This window comes from Camelus dromedarius, chromosome 21 (assembly GCF_036321535.1).
Source record: "Camelus dromedarius isolate mCamDro1 chromosome 21, mCamDro1.pat, whole genome shotgun sequence".
Classification (NCBI taxonomy): Eukaryota; Metazoa; Chordata; class Mammalia; order Artiodactyla; family Camelidae; genus Camelus; species Camelus dromedarius.
The window spans coordinates 15,893,100-15,906,701 of record NC_087456.1 but is presented as its reverse complement, the minus strand read 5'-3'; the positions used below and the strand labels follow the sequence as shown (position 1 = coordinate 15,906,701).

Sequence of the window (13,602 nt, the reverse complement as noted above, 5' to 3'; positions counted from 1 at the left end):
GACATATACACACTCATTGTCACATTTTTTTCTCTGTGAGTTATCATAACATTTTGTGTATATTCCCCTGTGCTATACAGTGTAATCTTGTTTATCTATTCTACAATTTTGAAATCCCAGGCTATCCCTTCCCACCCTCCACCCCCCGGTAACCACAAGTCTGTATTCTCTGTCTGTGAGTCTATTTCTGTCCTGTATTTACGCTTTGTTTTTGTTTGTTTGTTTTTGTTTTTGTTTTTTAGATTCCACATATGAGCGATCTCATATGGTATTTTTCTTTCTCTTTCTGGCTTACTTCACTTAGAATGACATTCTCCAGGAGCATCCATGTTGCTGCAAATGGCATTATGTTGTCGGTTTTTATGGCTGAGTAGTATTCCATTGTATAAATATACCATATCTTCTTTATCCAGTCACCTGTTGATGGACATTTAGGCTGTTTCCATGTTTTGGCTATTGTAAATAGTGCTGCTATGAACATTGGGGTGCAGGTGTCATCCTGAAGTAGATTTCCTTCTGGATACAAGCCCAGGAGTGGGATTCCTGGGTCATATGGTAAGTCTATTCCTAGTCTTTTGAGGAATCTCCACACTGTTTTCCATAGTGGCTGCACCAAACTGCATTCAAAGTGGGACTTCTTGAATGCAGAGAAAATAGGGGGAGGGAAAGAATGATGAATCCAGGAATGGATCCAAAAAATATGTGCTATGATGTTTAGTAGGATGGATGGACAAGGGCCACAAGTTGGCTCTGTGCCCAGAGAGAAACATGAGTCGGTGGCCTTAAGAAAAGAACAAGCCAGAGATGGAAGAGGCGCACAACACTTCTTTGAACCAAAGCGTTTATTCCAGGGGTCTTCTCAAGGAGGACACTTTGAAATATAATGAGTAACCTTCTCAGCAGTACCTTGATAGGCATTTCATAGAAGTGCTTCCTGTAATGTTCTTCAAATAAAGGCTAGTGGTGTCAGTCCACGGTTCAATTCAACAAAATTCAGACCTTAAAATTTTTACAGGACAAAGTGAACTATAGATACAGCATTTTAAAACAAAACTAAATAAAATTCATCACAAGATGGAAAGAAAAAGATAGAAAACAAACTGTGGTTCCCAAAGGGGAAAGGGTGGGGAGGGATATAAATTAGGGGTTGGGGGTTAACAGACACACATTACTATATATAAAATAGATAAACAACAAGGACCTACTGTATAGCACAGGGGAAAATATTCAATTTCTTATAATATATAATGGAAAAAAAATCTGAAAAGAAAATATATATGTGTGTATGTGTATAACTGAATCACTTTGCTGTACACCTGAAACTAACATTGTAAATCAACTACACTTCAATAAAAAAGTAAATAAATAAGATGGAAAGAACTAAATGAGACAGTCTAGATATGAAAATCAATCCAAGGATAGATTTTAGAGTATGAAGAGGAATGCCTGGATTTTCTATCCTTCAGGCAAAGCTCCACAGTGATGTTTCCCCCGCAAGTGTTTGACGTATCAGAAGGAATGAGTTTGATGAGAATTCTGCCTGACAGATACCTCCTGGAATGCTCTCTGCTATGTGGCCAGCTATGCCTAGAACCCAAGATAGAATTCCTTGGGCAAATGTTGAGGCTTCAAACATGGATGTCACCTGAGAGGAGAGGCCTTTTATTGGGAGTGGGCCAAGGAATGGTTGTGGTAGTGCCAGAGCTCTCCTTACCATTCGGGTTCTGTTCCAACACATGGCTGACTGGAGGCACTGACATTCTCTTATCTGTAGGACAGTGTGGTGAGAATGCAAGTGTGTAAAAAAGGTTAAGCTTTGGGTCAGGGAGAACTGAGGTCCTTTTATGGCTAGACCTCAGATGAATCTCTTTGGCTTCATTTTGACACTGTTCTCAAAATCACCTCAGATACCTGTGTTTCACTCACTCTCTGAATTTTACTTTGGTTTTCAGAGCACTGCTGAATGTCACCAACTCTGAGCATCTTGGCCTATGTTTTTTCCAGAACTCTCTATTTTCTTTTTTTTTTTTCCTTCCCTCCTCCCCTCCATCCACTCTTCTTTCCTTCTTGACTCCCTGCCTGCCTCCCCAGCCCCTGCTCCTTAATTCATATCTAAATTCACAGACTCCCTCAGAGCTTTAAAAGAAAAGTATTTGTCTTCTCTACCTGCTGCTTAAACTATCTGGGGATACACAGCTCTAATTTCTAACAGAATTTCCAGTACTTTCCCAAATTAAATTTTGATATATATTTTCACACAATTGTTTCTTAAGAAACATATATGAACAAAAACATAACTGTGTATATAATTTATTTCAGTCCAATGATTCTGATTCCAGATAGTCTGAAGACACCCCCAAATAGATAATGATTTGAGAGTAGAGTAAACTGTGTGTGTTTTGTTTTTTTTTTGTTTGTTTTGTTTTGTTTTGTTTTTTACTATATTCTGTCCTTAACAGGTTTCAGAAGGAGAACTGGACACCATGGGAGTTACATGTTCTTGTTAGTAATTTTATCTTGGGATGCTAATCACATTGTGTACAATTTCCTATTGATCTAATGTTTTCATAATCCTTACAAGCTGGCTATTTCCATGTCATTGGTGAAAACTGATATTTGAGATAATATTTTTAGTTTGAGAGTTTTCCAGAGACAGAGATTGTTTTAAAATCTTACGAGCTATGAGACATTTTATTTACATCGCAGTTTTTCAGTAACTGTTTTACTGATACTCCATATTTTGTGTCTAATTTTGTCAAGAGACATACTTTTTTGACCAAATTTCTCATGTTCTATTGGTAACCTTGAAGCTGATCTCTTTCCTATTTCAAAATTAGCATTTGGCACCTATTTATAAATTAATAAAGCTGAAATGCCACTTTCCATATCGTGCAATGTTTTTTTCTTTCTTCTTTGGCATTTCTAGCTACTTTTTTTTTTTAAAGTGTCCTTGGGGTAGTCATTTATTTTGGATCTTAAATATCAAGCTTTCAGCTTTTGTCCTTTTAGAGGCTGTGTCACGAGGCTGAACTCTAATACTTGAAAATGATTAGTGTTAAATACTTCACAACTGTTTGGGTAGTTTATCACCTGCATTGCCTCCAGCTGGTTCTATAACTTCAGGTATTTAGTTCCTGACTCTGCTTCAAAACGTTTTGACATCTTTTAGTAACTAAACAAACCACACAGTGAGGAAGAGGTGCAAACAACTTGCTTGTGGTTGTGGTTGTCAAGGAAACCATTTCCGTATATAATGTTTGACAACAGCCCTATTTTTTTTAATACTATAAAAACAAAGTTTGTTTAGTAATGTGGAGAAGTAAGTATACAACGAAATGAGCCACAAGCCAACTGGAAGTTATAAGAATGTACCAGACTGCAAAATGCTAGATATTAATTAATGTGTTGTTTGATAATATAGACACAAAGCTCAAAGCGTGGTAGAATGGGAGTGGGAGTAAAATTTCCTTGTTGAAGCAAGTTCAGGTTCCTGCTAGGTTCTCGAAAGATACTGTATGCATTTTTAGGGGAATTGTTTTATTAAACAGACAGACAACCCCATCTTTGCCATGCACAAATTCATGGGATGGAAGTTTAAACCGATTTGATAACATAACCAGTTGGAGTTTTGACTGTACTGCCCAGTGAAAGACTGGGCCACTGGAGACTACAGGGACTGCAGGAAATGGACAGCCTGTTGGGGCTTTTTTTTTCTGGTTTATGCTACGTTTTGCTTTAAAAGGGAAAAAGTGAGTTGTGGTACATGGTGATGCTAAAACTCCTTATAGGGGGGGAAAAGATCCTAGAATGTTAATAATAGATGAAGTCTATTTTGTTTAGCCTTTTCTCAAGGTCTGTATGTGTAGAACAAGACCCTAAAGAGGAAAAGATGATGTTGGTTTAGACACTGTAGCTTTGGATTCTGAAATTTTGGGGTTCCAGTTTATAAATCATGAATGTAAAGTGTGATAAGATGAGGAGAATGTTGAATTGTAAAGTGAATGGTTTTGCAGAGAAAAGTGGTGAATTGAGCCTCATTTGAAGCTATTCAACCTATGAAAAGGGATATATTAAGAGATGTGATTTGAAATGTTGGCAGTCAGATGAAAGTCCAATTGGAAGAGATAATTTCCAAATAGATTCTAATGGTTAGAAGAAATTGTTTCTTTCTTGACTGAGCAATTTCTTTCCTTATTTTATAAGCTATTGTGCTATGTATGTAAACAAAAAAAGAGTTTAATACCTCTCTCTTCCTTTACCTTTGATGTGGGAAAATAACTGCGGCATATGATACAGTAAAATGCTCTTGTTTTATTTTCTTTACAACTTGCCACAAAGGAAATATTTAGATGACTTAAGATGTCCGAAGATAGAGCTGGCTCATCACTGCCTGTGGCCACACGTATAAGTACATTTTACTTCGAAGAGACTGTGAAATACTTATCTCACCCCACTGCCCAGCACATCATTTTCATAAGTAGTTTAGTACAGAGGAATACAAAAAGCAAAACAGCATTAATACATTGTAAGGGCATAATAACTGACCTAGTGAAAGAGAATGCTTACAAGAAAGTAAATGGGAATGAACCGGAGGAGGTGAAGAAGGCATCACGAATGAACCGCAGACCCCTGGGGCATTTCGGTTTGTATAAAAAGGTCCTAACCTGGTGCTTAACATGCAAGTGATGAATTTGTCCTCTTCTGTTACCGCACCTCCTGGCACTGCCAGCCGTAACTTTGTTTTCTTACCTTTTCTGTTCTCTTAGAGTTGCTGTTTTCTAATCAGTCTACAAGCATGAGAATGGCAAAAATGGTGAAGTGTGTGGAAATCGTGTATAAGCCTCAGTTAAAAGGAAAGGAGAGTGTGTGTTTAAAGGGCTGTCACATACAAGAGGAGTTTAACATGTTCTCTGTGGCTTTCACAGATGGAACTAGGGGCAGTGGGCAGAAGATACATCTCAAAGTAGACGTTGTTTCTCAGAGGTGCTAAAACTAGGCTAGGCTGCTTTAGTACGCGGAGAACTCACCACTGTTGGGGGTGGACTTAGATGATTACCTACCCTGTGGTGTGCTTGGGTTCCATTTTGGCAGAGGGTCAGGGGAGTGGTTTTAGGGTTTTCCCTGCACCAACTATCTCCTTTCTCTCAAATGGCTTTCCCCCTTACACTAGAATTTCTCATGTCTCTCTCTTTAATCCAAGCTATTCTCCTAATTTCCTTATCATCCACACTTTCCATCTAAGAGAGAAACAGGTACCCAGTCCTATGGGTTTGATCTCCCTCCTTACTGCCTCTTTTCTGCCCTCTTCTTTCTGTTCCACTGCTGCTCCATCATAGATCTTGTCTTTCCCTTGAGACATGAGCCCCTTGAGGGCATGTGTTGCCTTTTATTATTAGGTTTTGTATCCCTAGTTAGTTAGCATAATAGCTTGGCACTCAGTAATATATACTCACATGAATACATGACTGTCAACAATTTACTTTGAAGCCACTTGTGTTGAGAGGCACCTTGGTCTATTCCTTCAATAAATATTTTTGAGCATCAACTCTGTGCATTGGGGATATATGAATGAATAAGACATAGTAATTACCCCCCCCCAAAGATCGTGGTCTAGTTGGGAGGAAAGTATGTAAAGAAAAATTGATTTTGCTCAGGCAATGTTATGAAAGAAATATATACCTGAACAACTTAATTGAATCTCCAGGGTATCAGGTTCCCACCACTTCCCAGGGACCATACGGCTACTTGAGGCACGTGTTCTTTGGGAAGCCAGGTCAAGGTTGGGGCTTCATAGGACTGAAGTAGCTCCTCCTGGAGGTGACACAGGACACCAATATTTGAGGGGGTTAACTAAGAAGTTTAGAAGGCAAGCCAGAGTTCTGGTTCTGACTCCCAGTCTCTGCTTGCTGGGGACTGCCTGCCCTTAGTCTAGAGATTCTCATGTTTTTAGTTTTCTCCTTGGCCTCATCTGTTTCCACATCAAACTCTGTTCCACACTGGTTCACCCTCAAACTGATCACTTCTTAGAATTAGAGGGCGCATACAGTTAATGGAGCTTTGATTTTTCAGCCTGCGATTTTGTAGAGTTCAGACTTTCTGCTTGGCTTCACAAGCATAGTTAGCTGTTTTATGATCCCCTAGGTTATTTATTCTCCTGCTTCCAGTTTTATGAATCCAAGCAAATGCACCAAGTGTCAGACGTGGGAGGCTCCTCCAGTGTTACGTAGTCTGTTAACCAGCTCATTGGAAATGCTTGTAAATGCCTGCACCTTCCCTGTACCAGATATTCTAGTCAAAGTGTTTTTTTCCCGAAGCTTTAATGAGAGTGGTTTTATAGACCACACTGGATTTAAGAAGGAAAAGAAAACATTCTTGGCTGAGTGTGGCCTCTAAGACTTTCCCTCGTTACTGTAATACCCTTCGTTCTCGGCTTCTTTCTGGTCTCTAACTTCTAAACGTCCTCAGGCTGTAGTCCTCCTGCAACAAAATGTGATTTTGTTATTTCATCTGTTGTATGCGCCTCCTACACAAACAGAATAGATATTACTATTTGAATAGAGGAGGAGGAGAAATATAGGAACTGTGTCTATGTGTGCATTTATGTATATAAATATGAATGTACTTGAGTGCCTGTGAACACGAGAAGCAGAAAAGTCAGGGGTAAAGATCAGAAGAGCGAGTAAGAGAAACAAGTATGGAAATAAAACTTGGTTTTTTCCGTTTGTGACCTCACGTTTTCCTTTCCTTTCTTTTTGTCTCCAATTTCCTTCTGTTTAATCTCTTACTGTCCTGACATTCAGGACGGCAGGCATCTGACATGAGCTTCGTCTTGTGAACCCTGATTCCCAGCTCCACCATCTGTGACTGACGCCATGTGTTGAGCTGGTGACCTGTGACACACCTAAGCCACAAAATGCCATCACATCACAGTTAACTGAGGAACAGGTAAAGTCTAAAGTCTGTGAGTGGAATTGTGAAAGATACCCTCAGGTTATTTTCCAAAAGCATTTGACTTTTTAAGAAATGTCTATATTCTGATTTTATGATCTGGCTGTTTACTCATTCACCAAAAATGTTACATGCCAGTGATGCAAAGCTTACTCCATTGAGTTATTCCACTGCCGCCTTGTGATGATTGGGTGTGGGATGGGCTGGTAGGAGAAACTCCAAAATAACATGTGTTCCACTCTTTCCAACTCATTTAAAAGTTCCAGTTAGTCTAGCAGGCACTCGTTTGGGTTATTACTTTCCTGTTCGTGAAATCTCCTATCCACGTGCCTGCGCTAATTTGGCGTTTCTCTCCATCTTTCCACTTTCAGTCAGAATTAAGCAACTAAATTCTGCTATCATTTATTGTTTAGCCTCTGCATATCAGCCGCAGCATCGCTAGTGTTTTCTGGCTTCGCAGGAATGGACATGCCCTGGAGTAAATGCCACCTTCCAACCTTGTGTTCATGGAAGGCTTGGATCCCAAACTCACTTAGAACTCTTGGGCTCAAGATCACTTAGATTTTTCCTCAGTGGTTCATTCCAGAGTTGGATAGTAAAGAACTACAATGTGATATGGCCAAGTCCAGATTATTAGGAAAAAAGATTTTGGCCTAGATAAGCTCAAACTTAAAATATGTCAACTTGCATAATGAAAATTAGGCAGAATATTTAAGTCAGGCATGAACTAATCATCTTTTTAAGCTTATCCAATTCTCTCTGAAAATTCCTGATTATGTGGGAGTTGCTGATCTGTTTTTCAGATTCTCTGGGGTCTCCTAAGGTCATGTTCTGTTCTGGGATTCAGATTTCTATGCTTAAATAGAAGGCCACATTCCAGGCTGCCATTTCTAAAGAGGGTAAGGAAGAGATTCCCCCAGTCCCCTGAATCATGAGAACCGGTGTAGCCCAGCTCTACCTTGGGGCAGATGAAGTAGTCGCTAAACTGCCTGTCCTTGGAAGCCTTCCTGAAAGCACCACCTTACCTTGGTCTGAAAATCTCCTCTAGTGTATTCTAGGTGGAAACTGTTGTCTCCAGATGACTATTGTCAAAACAGCAAGGAAGAGCCAGAACTGATCACTGGTATATAGTACATACTGAGTTCAGGGCTCACATGTGTTTGTCCAATGGATGGATAGTTCTTGTGGGAGAAGGAAGGTCCCGACTAAATCTGATTCCCTAGTTAATGCAAATAGACAGTGTTTGTGACCAGAGAGAGTGTGGCTGGAGAAAGACATTCATGACAGGCAAATGGTGATGGCGTGGAGGGAACTGTGCTGCACATCTGGATACAGATGCTGGGAACAAAACCCTCTAGCAATACTGAATCAGGATCTTTGGGGAGTCAGGCCCAGGAATATGCATTTCCCCTCCCCATACTCCACAGGGTATTTAGACACAGCCATAGTTGAGAATTATTCCAAGAAAAGAAAGTTTCCTAGACCAGGCTTGAATTTAGTACTTTCTGGATATGTGGAGAGACAATAAATGCTTGCTGACTGACTGACTGAAAGAATGAATAACTCAGGGACCAGGAAGAACCTGAGTCCTTAGTTACAGTCACAGCCTTGCTGCCCACATTGCATTCAAGCCTGGACATCTTTACCAGCACTACCACTGGTAGCAGTCCGGAGAGCAACGAGGCGGCTAGCTGAAGGTGACAACTGGCACAGCATCTTGGGATGTTTGGGGTTCTGTTCAGCCTCACTCTCCTCCCCTAAAAGAGGTAGATTGACATCCCATCTTCTCCAGCTGACTTATGGCATGAGCATGATTGAAAGTAATTTATGGCTCCTTCCCAGGCTCAGCCTTGGAGCAGGAAAGCTGATGCAAAAATGGTGCATGTGACAGAAACATGGCCTTGCAGGACCCCCGAGGAGCTCCAAATCAGATCAGCTGTCCTTCATTAATCAAAAGTTGGCTGTGGCTCACTCCTCTATTTGGAACAAGTCTACCTCTCCATCATTATGGCAGAATGGCAGCTTCGTGAAGAAGGTTTTAGCATGCAACTCGTTACACACTTGTTATTGTAATCTCACCCTGTGAAAGGAAATGTCTCAGAGGCTGAATCAAGCTCATGATCTGCAGTACCACCTTTAGACCATCTTGACGCCTTCTCCTCTATTTTTGGATTGCTCTCCTCCTCCTTCCAATGCAAATTGTGGCTGGTGCTCAGTGAGGATGTCCTTATGCATTCAGCTGGAATCTCCAGCAACAAGTTAGGACAGGGACTGTCTTCAAGGAAGAAGCACTGGCAGAGGGGAGAACTTGAGATCAGTGCCATTTAGTTAAGCCCTGTGGCAAGTGCTCTGCAGCACAGAAATTCATTGAGACAGATATTACTAACCCCACATTACAGACGAGGAAACTGAGGTTCCAAGATTTTGAGAAACTTGCCTAAATTTGCATACACAATAATGTCAGGGGACAGTTAAGAGTAGAGGGTGAGAGGTAGAAGTGACGAGGAAGGCACAAAAAAGGAGAGGACATGAGAATTAGTGATAAAGCAAGAGGAACTGAGATGTCACAAAGAACAAAGAGAAGGGTTAATTCAGTGCACTGTTTTGTTTTTGCCTTACCCTATTCACCCGGAGTTCAGCTACAGATCATTTGGAATTTTGATCAGTTACCTATATACTCACTGCTGATTTAAGGGTCTTGTCTATACATAGTATAGCCCCAGAATCCCAGTAGGGGAAATTCTTTGGGCTGAGCTGGCTCTGGTCTAGTGTCGGATCAAGCACATGGGGAATTAGATCCGATCAGGGGACCAGACATTCTCTACTGCTGGTATCAAGCCAGTGTGGCCCAGTCTGGATAGAGCTGTTCCCTGCCCCAGCCCTTTCCTCTTATATGCTCACCAGGCAAGGTCATGCACGTTCCAGGAGCCATGTGTCTGTGCCCTCCTCAGTCTGTCATTGCTCTGTGCCTCTTGCTTCTCACTGCAGCAAGTTGGACCGAGTCACGTCACGTCACATCACATCACATGATGCAGTCGGAAAAAATGTTCTGTTTGACAAATGTTTCTGCCACACTCTGCCTGCTCAGCTATAGATAAAATAAATGTGGCAGGAAAGTACTTGCAATGTTAATGATATATTTCTTCTTGTATCTTCTTGTACATGATGAACACTGAAAGTAACTTTAAAATAGTTGCATTTCTTATACACCTGGGCTGAGATTCACTACCTATTAAATAATCTTCAGCCACTGAGGATTTGGTGCTACGGCTGTGACATTTTAAAGCTGAACAAGTCTGATAATTTTAGAAGCCTGATAGTTATGCAAACTTGAGAGGGCATTACAGTTTGTTCATGGTGCCTTTATAACTCTCTGGCAGGTAAATATTAAAACTGTGTTTTCAGTTAGGGACCTTGTTTTCATTAACCAGGTCCTTGAACATTTAATGAAAGCCTGGGAATTGCCACTGCTTGTACTTCTAGAGAAATTTTTGTCGTCTGGGAGCACAGTAGTGATAAGAGACTAACGTGTTCTTAAGGTCCTGACCCTTGAATTTAACTGCATTATGATTATATTTTTTCTTTGGTAGTAGGAAGCAAGGCTCAGAAATAGCTCTTCTACGAATGAGAGTTTGAAAAAAAAAAGAGGAAGAAGAAAAAAATTTTTTCTCTCAAAAAAAAAAAGTTGTGCTTTTTTTTTTTTTTTTAAGATGATGCTTGTATTGTTGATCACAGCATTCTCTGCCTGTCTCCTCAAAGCTGCCAGCCACCTTGGAAATGACCCGCTTTGATGAGCACCAGTGGAAGAGGCAGACTGGGTCAGAATTTTGACTGGGGGATTATGAAAAGCACAGCCAAAGCTGTGTAACTCAAGACTAAATAAAATTAACCCTCTATCAGTTATGGCATGCAAATATGCCTGATACTGAATGACTGTACTTACTCTGTGAGAGCATTTGAAATAGATTTTATTTTATGTTCCCTGTCTCTAGCCTTTTACCCTTCTGAATTACGAGTGTCACTTGAAACCTTACTAGAATGTCTATCTGCTCTCTGCAGGAATTGGTTCTCCGAAATAATCAAATAAACTCTCTTAACTAGAAGAAGCTGCCTAAGCATTATACAGACAGAACATTGCAATCAAAACGGGAGAACTCCCCGCTGTCCCCCAACACCTGCCACCAGTCGGCCTTTCGACTATGGCTTCCTGTCTAGAAGTGGAGTAATCCAACTTGTTTTATTTAAGAGAATTTAAATCATTATTTAGGAGAAAATTCCAAGTGCTATGATCTGTCTGTCCATCCATCCATCCATCCAGTAAATATTTACTAACCATTTAGTACGTACAAGCCACTGGGCATATAATGGTGAGAAAGACAGGACAGATGAGTTTCAGAGGGCTTACAGTAGAGCAGCAAAGGAAGATAGTTTAAAAAGCAAATATAAAAAAAAAAGTGTTATGGTCGAGGAAGAACACGATGCATGGGAACACAGAACAAAAACACATCACCTGTGGTGGTGAGATGGGGGGAGGGTGTCAGAAGCTCTCACAGAGGAAGTGAAGTCTGACCTGAAGCCTGAGGCTGAGTGAGCGGAAGTCAGCCAAAGAGCAGGCAGAGTCGCATTCTGGGCAGGAGAAGGAGCCTGCAGGGAGGGAGAGCAGTGGGTGTTTAGGGCACTGAAATGTTGGAGTTCAGGGAGAGGAGACTCGCAGAGGTAGGGAGCTGTCTACCTACGTCTCCTGAGGAGCTTTGAAAGGAATGTTAATGAGACTGGAATTCATCTGAAGATATTTGTAGGGTTGGGAGTAGGGAAGCCACCCAATGAGATTTCCACTTCCCAGGTATTACCTTGGCTGCGGTATAGAGGAAAGAGGCAAGACTGAGCAAAGGGGGGCCACTTGATTGTCACAGTCCTGACAAAGGACAAAGGTGGCCGGGACTGGTGTAGCAGTCGTGGGGAATGGAGGTGTGCAGGGAGCCAGTGACATAGGGTTTAGTGGCAGGCTCTACGTGGGAGATCAAGGGACATGATAAATCCTCATTGATACCGAGCCTGGATTCTCAAAGGAAAAAATGTGAGCAGCATGAAGTGTGGGGCTCTTCTGGTGCTTGGAACCAGTTGTCACTTGGATTCTGTGTTTGATCCTTTCTTGATTCTAGAAGCTTCAGGATAGAAATCGTGCCATGTAGTTTCTCCCTACCCAATTGGTAATCGTGAAAGAATTCACACAACAATGGGGTTCGAGTCCCAGCTCTGCAACTTAGTAACTTTGGGATATTCTGGCAAAATACTTAATGTCTGATCAGAGCCCACCTCGGGCCCCAGGAAGACAGCAGTGAAGAACAATGACAGCTTTCACTTCTGTGAGTACTAGCTGAGAAGACAGGCCAAAAGCAAATAAATAAGAAATAGGTAATTACAAATTGTGATAAGTGCTATGAAGGAAATAAAAAGGATCATGAAATAGAGATAAAGAATGAAACTTGGTCAGTCACTAAAGAGCTGGGGGAAAAAGACATTCCAGGCAGAAGGGACAGCAAGTGCAAAGCCTGCCAATGGGGAAGAGCTTGCTGGGTCAAGTCACAGGCACTCCATGGGGGAAGCCTTGTGGGCTAGGAGGAAATTTCATTTTATTTTACGAGCAAGAGAAGCCATTAGTGTATTTTGGGGGGGAGAGGTAGGTAATTAGGTTTATTTATTTATTATTATCTTTTTGAATGGAGGTGCTGGGAATTGAACCCAGGACCTTGTGCATGCTAAGCATGTGCTCTACCACTGAGCCATACCCTCCCCCCAGGAGTATATTTTAAGCACGGAAATCAGCATGTCCAGATTTACATTTTTAGTGTCATTCAGGCTGCTAAATGGAGAATAGACTTAGGGAAGGAGGAAGTGAAGAGAGACCGGCTGGGAGACTAGACTGTTAACAGTTGCCCAGGAAAGATAAAAGTGTTCAAATAATAATAATGTGTCCATAACACCTACACTCTTTTTAGCACTTTTTTTCCATGGATTATTTTGGGTAGGTTTTCAACAAAAACCGAAAATATTTTACTTAGTATGCAATTTTCTATCGTTTTATTATAAAAATACAGAAAACTTGAGAAAATTAGTGTTACGCTGTATAGCTACCTCAAAGATTCTGAAATTAACCTCTTACTATTCCTGCTTTTCCATGTATCTGTCCCTCTAATCATTCCTCTATCGGGCCATCTGTCTTTTTTTTTCTTGATGCGTTTCAAAATAAGCACAGGTGTCAACACTACTCGCAAACACTTCATGAATACAGTTAAACTAAAGCAGCACATTGTATCAGGGTCCACATTGATCTGACTTCTTTTGTGCTGTGTTACATAAAAACTGACGTTTAATGAATCCTTTTTCTAAGTCATTTCCTTTTAGGCTTTGACTAGTTAATTCCTTTGTACTTGTTTTCCCTTGTTAAAAAATAGATGACAAATGATAAAGAAATATATTTCTTGTCAGAGGGAGGTCCAAACATATTGCTGAGTGGAATAGGGGGTATAAAGAAATAACATATATTGTGTAATTCCATTTTTGATAAACTATATGCACACATCAGTCTCATTTAGTGAATTTATTTCATATGTCAATGTCTGGAAAAATTTTAACAGAATACCAAGATGGAAC

General features: G+C 40.7%; 1 long non-coding RNA gene across 1 annotated transcript; it reads right to left on the bottom strand.

Annotated features, from left to right (window-relative positions):
- Positions 1–406: 406 nt before the first annotated feature.
- LOC116148664 (uncharacterized) lies at positions 407–9,992 on the bottom strand. Its single transcript, XR_004132188.2, has 3 exons — positions 9,850–9,992; positions 9,028–9,239; positions 407–6,477 (listed from the first exon to the last, which is right to left on the bottom strand). It is a non-coding gene; the product is annotated as an uncharacterized LOC116148664 (long non-coding RNA).
- Positions 9,993–13,602: the final 3,610 nt, after the last annotated feature.